Source organism: Glandiceps talaboti, chromosome 21 (assembly GCF_964340395.1).
Source record: "Glandiceps talaboti chromosome 21, keGlaTala1.1, whole genome shotgun sequence".
In the NCBI taxonomy this organism is placed as follows: Eukaryota; Metazoa; Hemichordata; class Enteropneusta; family Spengelidae; genus Glandiceps; species Glandiceps talaboti.
The window spans coordinates 16,753,013-16,772,688 of record NC_135569.1 but is presented as its reverse complement, the minus strand read 5'-3'; positions in this window follow the sequence as shown (position 1 = coordinate 16,772,688).

The window sequence follows — 19,676 nt, the reverse complement described above, 5'->3', positions numbered from 1 at the left end:
ATGTCGGATAGCTAGCAACTATCATTGAGTCACAGTGACTGTAAACAACACAGAAATGGACAGGAAATGCTTATGTAGCTTAATGTATGCAAACAAACATCATACAATAAACATTTAGAGATCCTTTGATGTGTATCCTGTTGCAGTGTTGGTGGAGGGTCTATGAGTAAATATATCAATTAATGTTGATTAAATCCTTCTGTTACTTCAAAATTCAAACTTAATCATCAAAAACAACCACTCTGTGTGCTTTTTGTTATTCTGAGGAGATTTGTACAGTTTTTCCAGTGACAATTGATATGTACAGTGTGCACCTCAATTTTGAAATCTACCTGCACTGGCGTACCTTGCGAGTAGCAAGTGGCGAAATGTGCTACTTGCGAGTGGTGAAAAGTGACGGTTGCGAGTGGTGAAATGTATCACTTGCGAGTAGTGAAAAGTGACGCTTGCGAGTGGTGACAATGTATGACTTGCGAGTGGCTAATGGTTAAAGGTTTGATGTTTGATGATCGTGATGGCATGACATCGACAGTGTTACCAGTGATTGGAGCCTCGTGATTGGCCTCGCTAGCTAGGTAGCAGCATGGTGGCTTTGGTAAGTACGATAGTACCAATAGTAACGTTGTACTTACCGTTCCCGAAGCCACTGTGTGTAAACCGTCCATTATCCAAACGTCTTGGGGGACATGCTTTTTAGATGAATAAAAAATGAAATTCCTATGGATGGGGAAAGTATTAGTAGTCGCGTTTGACCAAGAACACTGAATGAATTTACGATCGAATCGAGTAGCTCAACGCTACTCGATTCGATCAACGCTACATAAACATCCGGAGCAAGACTCGTTGGGCTTTGTTTTATTCATTGTATACACTGCTTTGACTAATAAACTACAGCCAGTGTTTGGCGGTCTTACTATAAAGTTACTTCAAATCATAAAGTTTTTTCGTTCAACAACATCGCCGGTTAGTCTGTTGTCGTCATTCCATTGTTTGCTATAAACACTCCATTTGTTACAAGACCACGAATATTTGTTTAAAAACCTTGTGGGGTTATACTTCCATGCTTACACGAACTCATGGGTAAAACTTGTCGGAACGCAAATGACCTCAAGTGACCTATTTGATCACATACGACCGCAGTTGAATTTCAGTCGAAGTTCTGTGTTGTCAGCGTCGATATAATTATTCATTTTTTAATTTTTTTTTTTAAAATCCAAGCTTCTTGTCTGAATAACCATAGAGAGTAAAAGGGTCTTCTGTCTATGGAATAATTACCGTTTCGGTTCCATGAAAGTTAGTGCAACAATATAAGAATTGCCATTCACGCCTCCAACCTCTAAAAAGCTACCGGCAGACAATAGTCAACTCTGCGACATTTTTTTAATGTTATTATGCCAATTTATAAAACAACTACGCTATTATTCCGGGTGATAACAAAGAAATGGTATAAAAGTTTGACTGTAGGGTGAGGAAGATCATTTCTCTCATTGGTTCCAACATGAATGTACCATGGAGAACCTCACCATTTCACAGCAGAAAGCTTGGGCTGTCCTTCAGTGCAAGGTAGCATCATTCCACAGTAAGACAAAGCTCGAAGTCACTGTAGTCACTAGCTATATTGATAAAGTTACGGGAAAGCAGCACTATTTAACCAGCGGGACCGATCTCCTGGCCAAGTCCCTGTTGGGGTTGATATGAGAGCTGTGAGAGCCACAGAATGCTAGACACGGTTTTATACTAGCAAGTGATACATTGTCACCACTCACAAGCGTCACTTTTCACTACTCGCAAGTGCACCACTCGCAAGCGTAACTTTTCACCACTCACAAGTGGTGTATTTCGCCACTTGCTACTTGCAACTTTCACTCGCATCATGCATATTTTGTACCTTGTACCTGGATAATTTGAGCCCTGGAAGTGACCAAGCTTGTATTTATGGGAGTAGACAGATTAGCCCACATGAGTGAAGCCTAACAACACCATGAGGGTGAATGCAATACAGCACATGGCTGGAATTTAATCTTGTCTGCGGAACACTCCAAACCGCGAGATTTTTTGAGTCATTGAAAAGCCCAGCAAACATGCCAAATAAGAACAAAAAGGTATGTCAAGACAAACCATTGAAGGGAGAAAACCTACCTGCCAGCCTAACTAACTATACCTACCTACCCACTTCCCTCAATGCCTAACTACCTACTACCCGCCTGCCTACCTATCTTATATCTATCTAACGGCCTACCCACCAATTATTTAATTACCAGCCTGCCTACCTACCTACCTACCTAATATTTAAATACCAGCCTACCTAACTCCCTACCTACCTACCTAATATTTAAATACCAGCCTACCTACCTACCTACAATTTAAATACCAGCCTACCTACCTAACTACAATTTAAATACCAGCCTACCTACCTACCTACCTACCTACAATTTAAATACCAGCCTACCTACCTACCTACCTACCTACCTAATATTTAAATACCAGCCTACCTACCTACCTACCTACCTACCTACCTACCTAATATTTAAATACCAACCTACCTACCTACCTACCTACCTAATATTTAAATACCAGCCTACTTACCTCCCTACCAGCCTACCTACCTACCTACCTAATATTTAAATACCAGCCTACCTACCTACCTACAATTTAAATACCAGCCTACCTACCTACCTACCTACCTACCTACCTACCTACCTAATATTTAAATACCAACCTACCTACCTACCTACCTACCTACCTAATATTTAAATACCAGCCTACTTACCTCCCTACCAGCCTACCTACCTACCTACCTAATATTTAAATACCAGCCTACCTACCTACCTACCTACCTACCTAATATTTAAATACCAGCCTACCTACCTACCTACCTACCTACCTAATATTTAAATACCAACCTACCTACCTCCCTACCTACCTAATATTTAAATACCAGCCTACCTACCTACCTACCTACAATTTAAATACCAGCCTACCTACCTACCTACCTACCTACCTACCTACCTACCTACCTACCTACCTACCTACCTACCTACCTACCTACCTACCTACCTACCTACCTACCTACCTACCTACCATCCATTTAAATATCAGCTTACCTACCTACCTATCTACCTACCTACTAACCCACCCACCTACCTATAATTTAAATACCAACCTACCTACATATTTATCTTACACCTACCTACCTGTCGGTCTACCTACCTATCCACTACTTAAATACCTGCTTAATAAATAATTATTAAGTTTATCAATTTTTAGTTAAAGTGGACTTTAACTCAAACTTTCTATATATCTAAATCATGTGGAATGTGAATACTAAAGCAGACATCATAAAATAACGAAGTGATATCTCCCCCCCCCCCCTCTCTCTCTATCTGTCATATTCTTTAAGAATGTTAGTGACCATGGATCTACACAGATTTCTGTCCTTTGCTGTTCTGAGAATTTTTAACTCTGCTACTTCTGTTTTAGGAATTCGTTCTTCCATCCATTTACTTTTAGCTTTTGAGGTATGTCATGCGTTGTCTTCCTCTATACTTCAATTCCCATTTACATGACCAGTTAGCATTAATTCTTCTAATCCTTCTTTCCTCATAATGTGTCCTAAGAACTTGAGCTGTCCTTTTCTCTAATGGTTTTCATCAGTTTCTTCTGTGTGCCAGCTCTTCTTAAAACCTCCTCATTTGTTATGTGATCAGCCATGATATTTTCATCATTCTTCTGTAAAACCACATTTCTGTTGCCTGTAATTTATGCTCCACCAACCTTCAATTCAAACTTTGGGCTTTCACTTTTGCTTCCCACCATGCAATTGATTGACAATCCTTTTTTCTTGCTCCCCTCTTCAACTTTGTCTAACAGTTCTTGTAGTTTCTCTTGAGATTCAGAAACCAATACTGTGTCATCTGCATACCGTAAGTTGTTAACATTATGTCCACCAATTACAAAACCACTGTTTTCGTTTAATTCTCACAAATCATTTCACTATAAAGGTTGAAGAGGTCCGGGGAAAACAAACATCCTTGTCACACTCCTTTTTTGATCTCTGTAAACTCACTCATATCATACTTCTAAAACTCTTACAAGAAATGACTTGATTTAGATAACTGACCCTGAAGTACAATGTCAAGGTCAAAATCTGAAAAGACAGCTTGCTGATAATATGGGGCAGACACTCGAATGGAGTCTGTATGTATTTCAATTTTTTAGTTATGCTGTAAATATTGATTTTAACTACAACATCTTCATTGACAACATACTCCCCTCAAATAGATAATAGATTAATATAGTCTTCGTGTATTAATGCTTTTGAGTTAAATAGTAAATCACAATTGTTCACTAAAAAGACGGCTGTCATTGAGTAAAACGGGAGGGGGGGGGGTTCCACAGCTAACAAGCACACTAATTACTGGCTAACAGAAGAATTTAATCAAGGTGGCTGACTGACTGACTGACTGACCGACTGTGTAGTTAGTCTGTCAAGTATATATAAACATGTCTGGCATGAATAGCTGATTCCAACCAAACTTAGGACAAATGTCAGGTACATATACATATTACTTAAAAGTTTGTCTTGTGACCTTGGCAAAAATGGTGGAATGGTGGACATGTTTGTCATTAAAATGTATTTTTCTCTACTGACTCTTTAAGCTTAATAGATAGTGACATCATTTGAGTGTCTACAATCTTATCATCCATGCATGATGAGCTTTTTATTGAAACCTTAAAAACTTCAGCTTGAAATGTATGCTAAGATGAAATTGAAAATTATCCATAGTGTTCATGTATACCTCTGAATGAATGGACCGGCGTAAACCAAACCATGCACAACTGTCAGATACTGTAGTCTAGTTATATACACAATAAGGACCTAATTAATGGCAGTAACATTTGTCTTTAAACATTCAGAATAGCAATAAGTAAGAAATTTGTTGGAAGTGTGAAAACTTGCATCATGTAGTTAGTTAATTAGTTTGTTAGTTTGTTAGCAAGTTAGTTTATTGATTAGTTCTTTAGTTAGGTCAATAACAAGCCTTCACATTCCAAATCTTTCTCCTTATTCCTCTGGGATATTTTTGAAAAATATGTCATTTTATATATTTAGATGAACCACTTATAGAGTGGTATACATATTTGTACTACAGTATCTGACAGTTGTGGCAGGTTTGGTCAAAACTGGTCCATGCATTCAGACATACACATGCATACTTCAAGAGAGCTCATCATGAATAATACGAGGATAGACATCCAAATGAGGTTTCTATCTATTATCTAAGCTTCCAGTGTAAGTGGGTGAAACATGTATTCCTCTGACTGTTGGCCACTCAATTGGTCATTATTGTGAAGGTAACAAAGCAAAGCAAAGTAATGTGCATATGTTGACTTCTATACCTGACATTTGTTCCAGGTTTGCATGAAAGTGGCCCATGCATGTTATTTGTGTACAAACCTGTTCTGAACTTTGTTTTGATATTTGACTTTGAGCACACAGGTCAAGGTGAAAATTCTGATACAAAGGCTTTTAAGAGCACACTTAAATACCACTAAGTGTCACTGCAATATGCAAAAGATAGCTTGATTTTGACAACGATCCTGAAGGTCAATGTCAAAGTCAAAGGCCAATACCTAAAAGGTAGGGATACACATCACTGTATAGGAGTACACACTTGACTATCTAAGTATCTAAATAAGATTCATTGTTCATTACAAGCATGGCCACCATTCACATAAAAGTTATTTCAACACCAAAAGTAATCTATGAATTATGTTTCTCTTATTTTGTTCATTATTTAGTTGTTTATTTATTTTCTTGTTCTGCATTACCACTAAACATCACTTTGAAAGAAATTGGCCATACATAAATGTGACAGACTGCATGCAATATACAAGAATAGATCGATACTGGCAACTGACCCAGAAGTTCAAGGTCAAGGTCAAAAGGTCACCTTCCTTACAAGAATGCTTGCAAATGATTATATTTGGTTAGACATTTGAGTACACTCTCTATGTACAGAAGTTTGAGTTAGGCAGTAATATATTGATTTGTTTACTCCCCATACGTACAGGAGTAACATGGCGAATATGAAACATAGAAGAACAATAAATCTGGCTAACATGAGGCTTAATTCATAGAGAGACAAGAATCAAGGCTGGCTACAAGGCTCTTTGCCTGACACTGGGCAGAAATCAACGCATCACCAAAACGAATATTTTGTGTGCCATTGTAAGCAGGGTCATAATTTCCAGAAAAAATAACAAATTCAGTTTTATCTGTCATTAAGGCAAAGAAAATTTGAAGACATCCAAGCTCTGACATTGGAAATACATGATTCAAGATTTCTAAGTGTATCATCGTAATTTGTAAGGGGGAAAGACATCTACAAATTAGAGTCATCGGCATAGAAAAACTGGGCAAACCAATCTCCAAGTTCAACAGAGTCATTATGATCGGGTAATGTATGAGTTTTTGTATGTCCATGAAGTCCAGTGAAGAGCTTTTTCTGAACTCCAGCAGTTTTCAACCAGGCTGGCATAGTAACTTTTCTTGGCAGCTTTAACTTTTTGCACATTTGTTTGAAGTTCTCTGTATATTTGGCATGCATTTCCAGTTCAGATTTTCTCCAGGCTCTCTCAGCTTCCATCCTTGCTTTCCTCGATGATGGAATCAGTAATCAGTAATGTTAGGAACCAATCGTTTCCGCAGAGGAGCATGATAATCATGTGTATCATGAAGAATATGATAGACTGAGTCAAGTTTGGGTGATAATCAACATTTTCCAGTGTTTGAGTACAACGGGATATGAAGTCAGATGCAAATAATTAGCAGAGAAACCTTTGAAACAATCTCATGCTTATACATTTTCGAGTGTCTCTGTAGAGGTAGGGATGATTGATAGAAAGTGATTTGACATGGTGTAGACTGGTTCCACTTGAGCGTCAGCAACGGTAGTATCATCTACATGGGTGATAATATGATCAATGGTATAACCATTAGATTTGTTTGGCGGAGGATGGTAGACAACAAATATGACATACGACAATTGAGTTTTTATACGAACCTCCATAAGTTCCACATATTTAACTGAGTCAGTAACTGGTTTTTGATAGAGTTTTTATACGAACCTCCATAAGTTCTACAGACATGGAGAACAAGTCAACTGAATTAAGTACTCATCAATAATGTTTCTGTAACAGTTGTTTTACGTTTAAGGCTTTGAGTGACAGGAATCTTGACAAGACAGTCATAACTGATACAGAATCAGTCGGTTGATAGTTCTTTAACAGATGATCATTTCAATAGGATATGTTGCTTCAGTCTGCCGGCAGTACAGCCTCTCTTGGTATCCGGGGTCTTGCATATATTCAGATTCTTGAGTTTGTTCCATATGTTGGTATTCACTTTAGACAATAGAGATGCTGATGACATTCTTTCCAATATTCATCAATGTGGCAGTGCTAAAGGTGGCAGCGCTATACAGTACTGAAGGCATGACTTGATAAAATGGTGGCCGTTATAATGAAGAGGCAGTGGCAATACGAACCAAATCCAAGATAATATACATATGGTGGCAGCAGAGACCGTCGCAGATGATGTGGCGTTAATACACATATGGTGGAAGCAGAGACCGTCGCAGATGATGTGGCGTGACTGCAGCACACAGCATAACTCATTTACATATTTACTGCAGAATAACAGACTAACAGAAGCCTATTGTAATAACCTCACTAATCACCTACCATTAATTGCTGCCTTTACTTTACTGATTACAGATTACTTCAAAATCTTTATTACCCACTTCCCTCCCAACAATGTTAAACCTTGATACCTCTGAGGTCTCAATGAGAATGTGTGCTGGGCTTCTGACTCTTAAAAAAATGTCGCGGTTCCGAGGGTTGCACAGAGAGAATCATTACCAGCCATGTGCTGTATCGCCCCCCTCATGGTGTTGCTAGGCTTACACTCGTCTGGCCAACCTGTCGACTCCCATAAATACAAGCTTGGGTACTTCCAGGGCTCAAATTATCCAGGTACAAAGTACAAAATATGCATGATGCGAGTGAAAGTTGCGAGTAGCAAGTGGCAAAATACACCACTTGCGAGTGGTGAAAAGTTAATTAATTCTGCCGGCGCAGGTAGATTTCAAAAATAGGGCTAATGGCATTGCAGCACAAATGTATTCGGCTGTTGCTATGGACATGGCCTTGGTGCTAGGGATATTTGCATTCATTTTTGGAATTTTCATTAACTTGCCCACCCTTCCCACTTTTCATCATTGCAATATAAACCATCACTTAGCTGTTGCTATGGGTGCGGTCCTGTTGCTAGGCATATTTGCATACATTTTATGAACCTTTAGTCACTTAGGGGCGACATCGAAATCAAAAGCATCGTAATTACGCGTCGTAACGAGTAAAGACGAGTAGCTACTAGTAGTTACGATGTACTACGGTGAATATTCATAAGTCTCAACGCATATTCATGTACTTTAGGTTGTAGACAATAAAAAGTAAACACCTATTGTCCGTTATTCATAAGCCCAAACTACGACCATTTACGCGTAGTCTTCATCGTGAAAAAAATAAGGAAACAAAAAGATTTTCTTTCCTGTGCAAATCAGTTTCACGCTTACTTTTTTCAATGTTATTCATTAGATGCCTTCTATGGCATTCATACAGTCGGCTAGTCAACTAAGTGTTTCAAATATATTCAGATGTTTACCTAATATGTCTTGCCTAAAAATACCTTGAAGAAGAATTTTTATTCGAAACGTCGGATTTTACATCTATTTATTCGGACTGCCTCACAACTTCCTTATGCACTTCTCGGCTAGTCAACAAACATGTCGACCATTTTCGTCTGGCTGGTGAACGGTGCATTGATCGTGTTAGATTCGAGTCGCAGGATTCGTCAGTTGAATTTGAACATTGTCCACAAAAAAAAATTAAAAACTAAAGCTTGTCTCGCATTAATATGTCGTTTGATTTGATTGATTTAGAATTCACCTAAAAACATTTTGTTTCTTCAAAATTTTGAGGAAAAACGTCATTTATATAACGAAATTTCGGGCTAGGAATAACTGAATACTTTCATCACTATGCTTATCTACCGACATCATGCATCACGCCACGTGTTGCTGAACATTGCGATTTCTCAACTCAACCCCATCATTTAGGAATGTTACTGTACTGAGAAACACAAAAAATTAGTTGTTGTTTTAGAATATATAAAACAAATCCCGTTATTTGATGATATAAAAGTCAAAACTGCACTTCCGCAACCCGGAAATTCAACAGTATTTCTTGGCCCTACCATGGCCGTCAAGCGTGAGCTTGTAAGTTGTATTGTTAGTTTGTCGACGTGCAAAAACCAAAAGGAAAGTCTAACTGCAATTGATGCTTTAAAAGTCACACAATTGTACAATAATCTTCCTCAAAGATTTACTGTTAACCCAGGACTGTTACAATATTACGTCCATGCGTCCATCACAATAAATTTCGAATACATACCGTCATGTTCGTGAAAAGATTTACTGAATATTGAAACTTTGATTTCGTGCGTATCTTATAGTTTTTTTTTAATGAATATCGCCCATGAACTTGCACTCATAAAAACATGTACAGTACTAGTTTCATCAGCACATTACTGACTGGAGTACGTGGTTTTCTTTGATGATCAAAAATTATGACAAACTACGATCAACTACGATAGAAGACGATGTCATCATTGGAAACACGGAAGGTGAGAATCACTATTGTGTGTTGGCGATAAAAAATTATGCGTATCTATGCTCGTTATGACGCGTAATTACGATGTGTTTGATTTCGATGTCATCCCTTACCTACCCATCCCTGTTGTTATCTTTGTAATGTGCATCGTCATTTCACTGTTGCTAAGGGTGTGGTCAACAATAACTGCAGAATATCACCTCTAGCAACATTCCCACCAAGTTAGACTTATTTGCATATCGCTGTTAAGATCATCACATTATGAATACAGCTTCATCTACACATCCCCAGATGCATCCCATTAACTTTCAGCCCAAACTGCGCAGTAGCTTTGGAACTATCACTGATGGGATCATCTTGTCATGGACAAATTATTGTGAACACCTAAACACCTTTAAGAAAGTTCCCAGCAAATTTCAGACCTATACCTGTCTAGCAGTTTATGAGTTTAAGTTTTTTAACCCAAATCACACATCACTCGTAAGATCATTTTGATTTTTTAAGTTGTCCACACACACACACACACACACACACACACACACAAAGACACAGACACATATACACAATACACACACAGACACACAGACACACAGACACACACACACACACAGACACAGACACAGACACACGCACGGTCAGACACTGCATCATGCCATAAGTATGACTGATCCTGAGTGTTTAGTTGAGCTAAAACCTGTACAAATCTCTTCAGAAAAGCACAGAACTCAGTCACCCAACTTATAACAATGATGGAAACCATGATCATATTACACAAATCCTAATTAATGGTCTTCCCTTCAATATCTTGCTGTTTCATTGTTTGAGGAGTACTAGACTAGTGTATATGCCCTTCAGCTATAAAATTTCATGCTGTCAATTGGAGAGACAAATCACCAAAATTATTGTGTAATCAAGTTTATAGGTTTGTCTTGACATTATCAAGATAAATATCAATGAATATGTCACTACTTATTTCCATATGTTATTGTCATTGTGTACAATACTAAAGAGCCAGAAATGATTTTTGAAGCTATTAGACTACCATGTATTCTTGATTTTCTTATATATAATTTAGTCTGTCAAATTGTTATTGTATTTATTGTAAAAGTTGTTATCACAAATGTATGTGATTGTCAAGTATGCATTTCTGATACTTGAATGTGTTTGTATGTTCAAAGTCAGGTTACATTCATTCATTTCAAACATCCATCCCATTGCAGATCAAAGTAAATGTGAACTAAATTGTTATGATATAATATTATAAAATAATATTTTTTTTCCTGAACATGTTTGCCACTGAATTTCATGAGTATTAAATTACATGAAGAATTGAAATACCAAGATATGTCATCTATCTATCTATCTATCTATCTATCTATCTATCTATCTATCTATCTATCTATCTATCTATCTATCTACATTTTGTATCTATCTATCAATAATGTGTGTGTATTTGAGGAGAACATTTATTTACAACTGTGTAGTTTTCTTTGAAATTATTGCAAGATACATTTGTTGTACATGTAGTTCATTTCTTGTTATGTTAAGTATATGTTTAATCTCTGCCAGGAGATTGCTGAAATATTCTATGATTGAAGGCATGCCTATGTGTTTCATTTTGCAATCATTTTCTCATTTCAATTATATCAGTTCAGGTGTTGCGTGTGTTGAGATCTTAGTGCTTTGGATAAATTGCAATTGTTACATCAGCCAGAGTCAACAGTCCAAACAACAATTGGAATTTCAAGGTAAAGAATATTATGGGATAACAGGACAGGAACATGTTGATGTTGACATACCGTATAGCTACACAAAGAATCTACTCAAAACTAATGATGATCTGTGTATGGATAATTGTCATACATGTATTAGACTTGCTAACACACTATACCAGGAGGTCATTGCTAGATTGAAGGGTCTATAAGCTATAACACATTTCATACACTTTGAACGAGTTATTACATGTATGTTCTCACAAAATAGCGCCAATGGTATTGTAGCACAACTGTACATTAAAAAAAAAAAACATGATCATCAATGCTTGGTATAGGTGTTCACTTGCTGAATGATTATCCAGTTGCCTATCCAGCCCTGTTGTTATCTTTTCAATATATGCAATCATTTGGCTGTTTCTATGGGTGTGGACATATTGCTAGACATATTTGCACACATTTTTAAATGTTCATTCACTTGGCATGGTCTTGTTGCTAGGTATATTTGCATACATTTTTTGAATGTTTACTCACTTGTCTATTAATCCCTGTTATCTTTGCACTATGCATAATCATTTGGCTGTTGCTATGGGTGTGATCTTGTTCCTTGGCAAATGTACATACATTTTTTTGAATATTTATTCACTTGAACATTAATCCCTATTATCTTTGCAATATATGCAATAATTTGGCTGTTTCTAAGGGTGTGGTCTTGTTGCTAGGCATATTTCCATACACTTTTTCCAAACTTTGTCTACTTGTTTAAGAATCCCTGTAGTTATCTTTGTGAAACACACAATCTTTTGCCTGCTGCTATGGGCATACTCATGGTTGCTAGGGATATTTGCATACATTTTTGAATGTTTACTCACCAACCAGATGATGTTATTTAAGCAAAATATTCTGGAATTGGTTGTTGGTAAGGGTGTGGTCATGTTCGCTAGGGCCAACTGCGTCAAAAATTTTAAAACCAAATCTGCAGAATAACACTTCTGGAAACATGGTACCAAATTTCTGTCTCATTTTTGACCAAAATTCCCATTTTCACACCTACTTTGCATATCACTGATGAGATCATTGTACACTTAATAATTCATCATCTATTCCCCCCCCCCCCCATGCATCCCCATCAAATTTCATCCCAATCTGCTAAGTAGTTTTGGAATTAAAGTTTTTTTTGACCAAAAATCACATTTTTTGACACAAATCACACATCAGTGGTAAGATCATTTTGATTTCAACATTTTCCCAACTAGACACCCAAGGTAATATACCAACCAAACATCATGGCAATTTTTTCTGCGGTGTTTTACTTTGAGTTATTTACACACACACACACACACACACACACACACACACACACACACACACACACACACACACACACACACACCGTGTTATCAGTTCAGGTGTGCTAAAAAGGAATAATTGTTTAAAAAGCTAATTGTTCTTTCTGTTCTATAACAGATGAGACGAGACAACAGATTTTAAAACCAGCATGATTGCTAGATTTTAAAGGCAATGATTATTCTCTGGTCTAGTTCTGAATTAGCAATTCTGGCCACTTGAATCAAAGTTTTAGCTGTTCATAATTCTCTGTATATTTGGTATGCAAGTAATTTACAGTCATGAGTCATCTGTGCTTAGAATAAGTCAAAGTTTTTATCTAAATAGTTTCATTGCAGATTATATATACCGGTATATATATATATATAATATGGGTACGTTCCAACTCTATTACCTCTGGTATAATCATATATGTAATGACTACGGTACTCATTCTGTACATGTTCAAATGCATTTCCAAAGAATACAGTCAAATAGGGTTACTTTGACAGATAAACATATCTAGCTGTTTATGACAATATGAAATACTATTTGTACAGTAACTTTATTTTAGCTGTTTATGACAATATGAAATACTATTTATACAGTAACTTTATTTTAGCTGTTCATGACAATATGAAATACTATTTGTACAGTAACTTTATTTTAGCTGTTTATGACATTATGAAATACTATTTGTACAGTAACTTTATTTTAGCTGTTTATGACATTATGAAATACTATTCATACAGTAACTTTATTTTAGCTGTTTATGACATTATGAAATACTATTTGTACAGTAACTTTATTTTTATACAGTAACTTTATTTTAGCTGTTTATGACATTATGAAATACTATTTATACAGTAACTTTATTTTTAGCTGTTTATGACATTATGAAATACTATTTGTACAGTAACTTTATTTTAGCTGTTTATGACATTATGAAATACTATTTATACAGTAACTTTATTTTAGCTGTTTATGACAATATGAAATACTATTTGTACAGTAACTTTATTTTAGCTGTTCATGACAATATGAAATACTATTTGTACAGTAACTTTATTATAGCTGTTTATGACAATATGAAATACTATTTATACAGTAACTTTATTTTAGCTGTTTATGACATTATGAAATACTATTTGTACAGTAACTTTATTTTAGCTGTTTATGACAATATGAAATACTATTTGTACAGTAACTTTATTTTAGCTGTTTATGACATTATGAAATACTATTTATACAGTAACTTTATTTTAGCTGTTTATGACATTATGAAATACTATTTATACAGTAACTTTATTTTAGCTGTTTATGACAATATGAAATACTATTTATACAGTAACTTTATTTTAGCTGTTTATGACATTATGAAATACTATTTATACAGTAACTTTATTTTAGCTGTTTATGACAATATGAAATACTATTTATACAGTAACTTTATTTTAGCTGTTCATGACAATATGAAATACTATTTATACAGTAACTTTATTTTAGCTGTTTATGACAATATGAAATACTATTTATACAGTAACTTTATTTTAGCTGTTTATGACAATATGAAATACTATTTATACAGTAACTTTATTTTAGCTGTTTATGACATTATGAAATACTATTTATACAGTAACTTTATTTTAGCTGTTTATGACAATATGAAATACTATTTATACAGTAACTTTATTTTAGCTGTTCATGACAATATGAAATACTATTTATACAGTAACTTTATTTTAGCTGTTTATGACAATATGAAATACTATTTATACAGTAACTTTATTTTAGCTGTTTATGACAATATGAAATACTATTTATACAGTAACTTTATTTTAGCTGTTTATGACAATATGAAATACTATTTATACAGTAACTTTATTTTAGCTGTTTATGACAATATGAAATACTATTTATACAGTAACTTTATTTTAGCTGTTCATAACAATATGAAATACTATTTATACAGTAACTTTATTTTAGCTGTTTATGACATTATGAAATACTATTTATACAGTAACTTTATTTTAGCTGTTTATGACAATATGAAATACTATTTATACAGTAACTTTATTTTAGCTGTTCATGACAATATGAAATACTATTTATACAGTAACTTTATTTTAGCTGTTTATGACATTATGAAATACTATTTGTACAGTAACTTTATTTTAGCTGTTCATAACAATATGAAATACTATTTATACAGTAACTTTATTTTAGCTGTTTATGACAATATGAAATACTATTTATACAGTAACTTTATTTTAGCTGTTTATGACAATATGAAATACTATTTATACAGTAACTTTATTTTAGCTGTTTATGACAATATGAAATACTATTTATACAGTAACTTTATTTTAGCTGTTCATGACAACATGAAATACTATTTATACAGTAACTTTATTTTAGTATCAAAATCTGTTTATTCTTCTGACTTGTATAGCAATAACATTTCAAACAATTGAAGACATAGTCCCAAAGATATTAAGTCCCCAACTTGTGTGTTTATGGCAAAGTTATTCAGTTAATTAACTTGGGTACAAATTTTAATGTTAATGAGATTTCCCTTCAAATCTGAGATGCCTGCATTCCACTCACTGACCATTGGAGAGCCTGATATGTTTTGTTTTGTTTTCACTTTAGAAATATTATCAGTCGTTACAGCATTTTAGATTATCAACTGTCATTTTTATGAAGTTAAGTATATTGTTTTGTAAAATTTGAACATGAATAGAATATTGTTTTCGTGACTTTCACATAATCTGTTCCATGTGTGCTACCTCAATTTTTGGTAAATTTACCTCTGTATTATTTACACAATCATGGTCACTATATTTAAATATTTGGATTTCTTGAACTTTCACTTCATATATTTCTTGTTTTTGTTAGATTTTTGTTGTTTCAAGGCATAATTCCATGACAAATGGCAGATTGAAATCACTATAGTTCACACTTGCAATAATCAACATGGCTGCCAACTTCGCTAGTGCACTGTACCAATATTGACATAATTTCGGAGAAAATAGAGCTAGATTTTAGCACAGAATCTCATGTAATCAATATCTATTTTTTTGTAAATTTACTAGCAATATCAAGAATTATATTTAAAAACACCCAACAAGCCCTGTATGCATGAGTTAGTGAAGTTTCCTATTTGGACAGAAAAATATGATGTGACTATTGTTTATACTACATACATGCCAATCAGGGCAAAAATGACATCAAAGTTCATGTAATTACTATATTTATCTATAGTTCGAGCAAAAATATAATATCGTCACTATCCACTCTTTTGGCAGTTTTGGTATAATTTTTTGCTCTTTCTCTTTTTCAGGATTTGATAATTTGGCTGTAATCCCATTGTTATGACTTGCTCAGAACACACAAAAAAAACCATAATAAACCCATTCTCCACACAAAAACAAAAAAATAGATCAGTGAGTCTACATTGCCTGTCAGTAGTCATATGAAACAAATTACAATCAATAAAAATTAAACTGAAGAGTTTTATATTTTACAACCCTTATGGATGCTATCAGGTACTGTACCAATATATTCACAGCAATAGAACCCACACGTGTATGCACACTGTGTTACATCCAAGTCTAAGTAATTTCCTAACTACACATCAAATTTGAATCTGTACGATTTATGGTTCAAATAAGGTCAAGATGCCACTTTTGGTACAGATAATGAATAGAAGTCATCACAGTTACCTATCCACCCAGCCCTGTTGTTACATTTGCAATATACACAATCATTTAACTGTTGGTATGGGAGTGGTCATGTTGCTAGACATATTTGCATACATTTTTTGAATGTTCATTCACCTGCCTATGAATCTCTGATAATATCTTTGCAATACATGTGATCATTTGACTGTTGCTATAGGCGTGGTCTTGCTGTTTAATAGTCCCATTTACATACATTTTTTGAATGTTTATTTATTTATGTATTTAACCATAATCTGCATATCACTCATGGCATCATCATGTGATTAATATCCACTGATCTGTACATTCCAAGAAACATCCCTGTGAAATTACAGACAAATCAGCAAAGTCCTTTCGGAATTAAAGATTTTTGACCAAATAGTTCATATTTGTATACCTAATTTGCATATCACTATTAGGAGCATCATGTAATGAAATTCTTTTTACTATAAACCCCTCAAAGAAAGTTTCCACCCAATTTCAGACTGATCTGCCCCCAGTAGGTTTACATTTTTATTTTTTCTAAATAAAAAAACCCACATTTTTTTACCCAAATCATACACCTGTGAGGCAATCATTTTCCTTTGAACAATTTCCAAACTAGACACCACACGCTATATAAACTGTTGTAAGTTCACAACAGAATGAGTCAAGGTTCTCATCATGATTTTTCCAATCTTGCATTAATTTGCGACTTTTGTTGTTGATTTGTGTTTGTGGAATTATGCCACTAACGTGGACTTGCTACATTATGTTAAGTACCCCAAATTTGTAGTGGAATTATGAAAACTTAAACCTGAAGTTCATCAAACATTATCAGAAGTATCCTATACCTTTAGTGATGGTGATTGTAAGCCACACCACTACACATATTCTTTGAGTATCGATTGTATGGAGCACTTATTGTCCCCAAAAAACACAAATTCATGGACAGCAAGATGTAGTTACTAGACAGTCACAAAGTATACATACATTATAGACATGAGGCACACACGATGTGTTTCCCTTCATCATTGTAAAGAAACCACACTTCCCAGTAAATTGTGAATGTTATACTCAATTGGTGGCAAATAAAATGTAGTATATTATTGCCAGTATTATAAATTCCTGTGAACTGTTTTTCCAATACATGTTTTTGACGCAGGATTACACAATAAGGATTTTTGAAAGCCTCAGATGCAAAATAGTCCAGGATGAAGTTTTGGTAATGTAACTTCAGTTTGAGCACTGTTGACGTAAGAAGAGATTTGTTTTGGCCATAAACGGGGAAATAACTGATATGCATATAATATCATACAGGTTGTCAAATTGTCTGAGTATATATTAATTGGTTTAATTCTAAGACAGGTCGGGCTGGGAACACAATTTTGTTAGCAGAGTGGTTTTCTAATGATATATTCACTGCATACTTAAACACCAGGTGTTCTGTAACCTGGTACATCCACCTATAAACCACGGTCTATTTCTCAAAGTTTTATCCACTTGCCTACTCAACCCTGTCATTTTGACTGAATAGAGTCACCATGTTCACAAATTTAACTCTCCATGCTATGTCAAAAGACCAGAAGTTTTTTTAAATCATGTTTTATCAACCAAAAAATGTTGCACTCCATTGCCATGATTAACAAAGTAGCGCCAAAGCTTTTTAAAAAAATGATGGAAAAATGTGAATTATGACGTTTTTCGCATATTTGTAGTGTTTTGAAAGAACTAAACAACACCTCAAATGTATTTGGCATTCTGACATTGTAAGACCCTCGAGTAAATGTTTAGATTATCAATATGGCACACTCGAGATTATATAGTGTAGAAAACCATTCACACATGAGATGTGTCAAACCTCTACCAGAATGGGATGATATATAACTAGGCTAGGTAGTCGAAAAACAATAGATACTAACTACACTGTGTCGATTTCATCAGTGATGATTGCATGCCACAATGCTACGCTGAACACTCAAAGAAATTGATATCAACAGACATTGTTAACAAACAAATTTACCACCACACAGAAACTTGAATCGATTGGTATATCACTACTTCACAGTAGTACGCACATCTTCGGCACACCTCGTTGGAGTACATATCGTGTGATTGTAAGTTGGCGACTGCTGTCGCAACAAGTCTAGGCCAATTGTTTTTGGCAAATACAGTTAGATTTCGTAAATAGGGCAAGATTAGATACATCATCAAACAGCTTTAGCCATTCATATTTTCAAAGGGTAGGGATAGAAAATCATTGAAAATCTATTTTGAACATGAGAAATCATGTACTTGTTGTTAGTACAGTGAGGTCAATGGAAGTACCATACTTAGATCGACTCTCGTAGTTTTGACATGCAATTGTGAAGTTAGTTTGTAGCCAATTTACCAAATACCATAAAAAAACCCGACAAATATGTCCTCAAAAAACCGACTAATGTGTCACGCAAGGTCATGATCATACAAAATTGTATAATTTTGACTTATGCGAATATTCTATGAATGATATGAAATATTAAAATGATTACAGATCATAAACTTTTGTCTAATGAGCGTCTCTATGTAATGTAATACTATGCTACAAAAAAAAAGTAAAGTGAAGTATTTCAGAATGTTACATAAATAAACTTACACATCTCTGAAGGTAACAGACAGTGTCATCAATTTCATACCGTTTGTAAGTAATACTAGCAACTGACTCTCGATGGGTTTGAATAAGTTATCCACCTATGTCTTCTAGTTGATGTACTTTGTAACCAAGGGCAGAAAGATCACATTCTAAGACTTGATGTTTACACTGTGAACACTGTGTACGTCATGTCCATAGTTGTCTGTATTCAGAGCATTGTCTTTCTCACTTTTAAAGTTTCATTGGCATCTCTGGAATAGACAAAAAAGAACACTATTCAATTGAAGTGGACATCTATAACTGTGTTCCTGTGTAAACTATGAAGAAATGGAGTTGAGGTCACTTTCTATTATTTCTTACCTGCTTTTAATACTACAATATTTTCCCAAATTATACCTAGACACATAGTAAATGAACTACATGACCAATTTCATAATAGTAGATAATATGTAACAGAAAAAAACTAATTACTTTCATATATAATATTCCCTGATCTTTCCATCTACAAAGCTGCAGAATTTTCTGTCATACCAAATGTGCAATAGGAGTCATTACCAACATATCATCCTC